General features: G+C 39.7%; 1 long non-coding RNA gene across 1 annotated transcript; it reads left to right on the top strand.

Moving 5' to 3' along the window:
• The first annotated feature begins 2,777 nt into the window (after positions 1-2,777).
• LOC137402870 (uncharacterized) lies at positions 2,778-3,872 on the top strand. Its single transcript, XR_010979494.1, has 2 exons — positions 2,778-3,127; positions 3,433-3,872. It is a non-coding gene; the product is annotated as an uncharacterized lncRNA (long non-coding RNA).
• Positions 3,873-4,792: the final 920 nt, after the last annotated feature.

The following is a 4,792-nucleotide window of genomic DNA, read 5'->3' as shown; positions in this document are numbered from 1 at the left end:
ATAAGCGGCTCAGGCGCTGGGCAGCCTATTCATCGCATTGACCAATGAAAACAAGGGAGGCATTTTCAAATCATCCTTGTAGAATTAAAGCTGGCAATGGTCATTTTGCACTTGATACTGTTAAAGCGATCACCTAGCAGGATACACAACACAATAGGCAACTATTCAGATAATTACAAAATATATCGTAGTGACGACATAGACAATATTGAAGCAAGTAACCATGAAGAGCTTGTGCCATCTGTGCCATCACACTTTCTGCAGTCATTTGGATAATCAATTGTGAAAGCCTGCCATGGTGAGTTTGTATAACATACAACATGGCACTATTTAGCCAAAAATTTATCATAAATGTCATACTAATGTTTCTGTCACTAAGCAATGTAAAATTCCTGAGAACTACATCATTGGATATCACAAAAAATCATAGAACACACGCACACCCCTTGGAGCAAGAGTAATGGTGGCTTTTTACCTCACGATAATAGTAATCTACGGAGTTTGTCTCACCCTATTTTCCATTCCAATGCTTTACATGTGCAGCAGCTTAAACAAGAACTAGTCTCTATTGTTGGAGGTCTTACCTGGTAGTGTGTAGTCAAAAAAAGTTTAAATATAACAAAAATACTTTGTTTGCAGCGAATGATTATGGATTTGAGAAACTGGTGATCGTGATTGGAAAGCGCCTTGGAGACAAAAAGATGCTGGCCGAAACACCCGAACACAAAGTGAGTGGATTTCTTAGTTCGGTAACTTATTAACGTCATACATTAGGCTGACTATTGGTTCGCAACTCCAACTTAGCGTGTTAGAGGTTATTAGGATGTTTATACAGGAATGTTGTTAACGTCATAAATTAGGCTGACTATTGGTTCGCAACTCCAACTCAGCGTGTTAGAGGTTATTAGGATGTTTCTATAGGAATGTTGTTAACGTCATACATTAGCCCGTCTATTGGTTCGCAACTCCAACTTAGCGTGTTAGAGGTTATTAGGATGTTTCTATAGGAATGTTGTTAACGTCATACATTAGCCCGTCTATGGGTTCGCAACTCCAACTTAGCGTGTTAGAGGTTATTAGGATGTTTCTATAGGAATGTTGTTAACGTCATACATTAGCCCGTCTATTGGTTCGCAACTCCAACTTAGCGTGTTAGAGGTTATTAGGATGTTTCTATAGGAATGTTGTTAACGTCATACATTAGCCCGTCTATGGGTTCGCAACTCCAACTCAGCGTGTTAGAGGTTATTAGGATGTTTCTATAGGAATGTTGTTAACGTCATACATTAGCCCGTCTATGGGTTCGCAACTCCAACTTAGCGTGTTAGAGGTTATTAGGATGTTTCTATAGGAATGTTGTTAACGTCATACATTAGCCCGTCTATGGGTTCGCAACTCCAACTTAGCGTGTTAGAGGTTATTAGGATGTTTCTATAGGAATGTTGTTAACGTCATACATTAGCCCGTCTATGGGTTCGCAACTCCAACTCAGCGTGTTAGAGGTTATTAGGATGTTTCTATAGGAATGTTGTTAACGTCATACATTAGCCCGTCTATGGGTTCGCAACTCCAACTTAGCGTGTTAGAGGTTATTAGGATGTTTCTATAGGAATGTTGTTAACGTCATACATTAGCCCGTCTATGGGTTCGCAACTCCAACTTAGCGTGTTAGAGGTTATTAGGATGTTTCTATAGGAATGTTGTTAACGTCATACATTAGCCCGGCTATTGGTTCGCAACTCCAACTTAGCGTGTTAGAGGTTATTAGGATGTTTCTATAGGAATGTTGTTAACGTCATACATTAGCCCGTCTATTGGTTCGCAACTCCAACTTAGCGTGTTAGAGGTTATTAGGATGTTTCTATAGGAATGTTGTTAACGTCATACATTAGCCCGTCTATGGGTTCGCAACTCCAACTCAGCGTGTTAGAGGTTATTAGGATGTTTCTATAGGAATGTTGTTAACGTCATACATTAGCCCGTCTATGGGTTCGCAACTCCAACTTAGCGTGTTAGAGGTTATTAGGATGTTTCTATAGGAATGTTGTTAACGTCATACATTAGCCCGGCTATTGGTTCGCAACTCCAACTCAGCGTGTTAGAGGTTATTAGGATGTTTCTATAGGAATGTTGTTAACGTCATACATTAGCCTGACTATTGGTTCGCAACTCCAACTTAGCGTGTTAGAGGTTATTAGGATGTTTCTATAGGAATGTTGTTAACGTCATACATTAGCCCGGCTATTGGTTCGCAACTCCAACTCAGCGTGTTAGAGGTTATTAGGATGTTTCTATAGGAATGTTGTTAACGTCATACATTAGCCCGTCTATTGGTTCGCAACTCCAACTTAGCGTGTTAGAGGTTATTAGGATGTTTCTATAGGAATGTTGTTAACGTCATACATTAGCCCGTCTATGGGTTCGCAACTCCAACTCAGCGTGTTAGAGGTTATTAGGATGTTTCTATAGGAATGTTGTTAACGTCATACATTAGCCCGTCTATGGGTTCGCAACTCCAACTTAGCGTGTTAGAGGTTATTAGGATGTTTCTATAGGAATGTTGTTGACGTCATACATTAGCCCGTCTATTGGTTCGCAACTCCAACTTAGCGTGTTAGAGGTTATTAGGATGTTTCTATAGGAATGTTGTTAACGTCATACATTAGCCCGTCTATGGGTTCGCAACTCCAACTCAGCGTGTTAGAGGTTATTAGGATGTTTCTATAGGAATGTTGTTGACGTCATACATTAGCCCGGCTATGGGTTCGCAACTCCAACTCAGCGTGTTAGAGGTTATTAGGATGTTTCTATAGGCATGTTGTTGACGTCATAAATTGGCTGGACTGGTTTCGGCTCCAATCTGACTTACTTTTTACTGTTTTAGGTAAGCCATTCTCTTCCCCACCTCAAATTTGGGAAACTCTGTGTGGATGGGGAAAAGTTAAGCGTTAGTGAGGACCCTCTCGTCCTGCTAAAACTTCTGGCAGTATTTTACATTGGGGACATCGAGTTTGGCGACGCCAAGAAGTTTGGCCAGCTGCTGGAGTTTACCTTCTTGGGCTCCAGCACCGTGAGAAAGGGAAGCAAGTATTTGTCTGTCGACAAATTTATGGAAAAAATGAAGCGGGTGAGTACCTAATGACTCAGCTATGCTAGTTTTATATCTGTCGAAAAACTAAGTAGGATTCGAATGAATTTCAATGGTAGCAATTTATCATATAATTCATGAGAAGAGAACTCCAAAATGTAACTTTTGGCGCAAAAAACGATTTCAACCAGTTGTAAAATCATTGAAACTAAAATTTCCGAGAACACTCATATCCTAAACTCATTGGTCGAGCTTTTTGCCGTCTTCCTAGTCTTATTTTTAACGTTTATTTTTCATGTTGGAATTATCATAAATCATAGAAACATTTTTTTTCTCTTTTGCAGGAAAGCCGAGCCGACGATGAGTAGGCGAAGAAAAGCAAGTGCCGGCAAAGCCTGGAACGCTATAAGTCTAAAACATAACAACAAAATTCATAGAACACAATTCACACGAAATAGTAACCTTTCCAATCCAGTATGCCAAAGTGACACCACTTTTAGAGCGAATTATTTACGTGATTTGGGGTTTGGGCTTACTCAATGGATTTTATGGAATCGTGCTCTCTTTTATATTATTGTAGATAGTTTTTTTTAATTATTATTCTAAATCGATCTTGATCAAACAGATGCTGTGTGTTTTTCGAGTTATTTAGTGCTTTTATTAAATGGTGTGTGTGTTTTTCGAGTTATTTAGTGCTTTTATTAAATGCTGTGTGTGTTTTTCGAGTTATTTAGTGCTTTTATTAAATGTTAATAATAAATTATATATACTCGCTGTTTAAAAATATCCTTGGCTGAAAAAAACGCAGAGCTGTTTGTAAAGTGATTAAACTTGTAAACACTTGCTGCGTTCAAATTTGACCCTAAAATATAATGCGCCAAGCGTGTAAAACCAGGTTGCAATGCTAAATGCACTCAGCGTGTGAAAATCGTCTTCGTATAGAAAACTCAGTCAATGTTTAAAAACTGCAATTTTTAAACGCTAAGTGCGTACATATTTTGGTTTTATGATTAATGCACAGTGTGAATAGAAATTGCCTTGAAAAATGACCATCAGCAGTGCGTTAATTTTTAGTTGCACATCGCATAAAACGATGAATAGAAGTGTGTTTTTATTGAATGAATAGCGCATGGACATTGCATAATTTTCGAGTGTGTAGTTTTTCAGGTGCATTGAAAAATGACCATCTGAGGTGATTTAATACTGCATAGATTTTTTTTACAGTGTATTGATGCGTATATTGTAAAGGCCTGGCCCCGGTAGCTGAGCCAGCTTTACTGCACTAACAGGCGGACGCGGCCTGACTCTTGGTGTTCCCTTTGCTAGGCCTGCCTGACACGCTCAATGGTCAGATCAGTCCGTGACAACTATCCAATAATCAGGCCTACTCTGAACCCAATGCCGCCTGCTCCCTGTGTCACTATCGTTGGCTAGTCTAGGTCCCTGAGTAGCTTGCTCTAGGGCCTGATCCCTTAGGCTATTGCATATCCGATCAGGTCTAGTTGGACCGTAGACCAACCCCTAACCTTCCCAGGCAGTTCGGTCTGGAGTCGATCAATTCTTGCCTTCTACTACTTTTAAGCCACCCAGGCAGGCGTGAATGCAATAAGTCCTTGTGAATGAAGTTTTAGTCTATGTATTATTTATAATCGTGAACATGTGTGTACAAGAACATAAAGTTATCAATCCCGCCAGTGCAACTTG

Source organism: Watersipora subatra, chromosome 8 (assembly GCF_963576615.1).
Source record: "Watersipora subatra chromosome 8, tzWatSuba1.1, whole genome shotgun sequence".
Taxonomy (NCBI): Eukaryota; Metazoa; Bryozoa; class Gymnolaemata; order Cheilostomatida; family Watersiporidae; genus Watersipora; species Watersipora subatra.
This window is presented reverse-complemented; position numbering and strand designations above follow the sequence as displayed.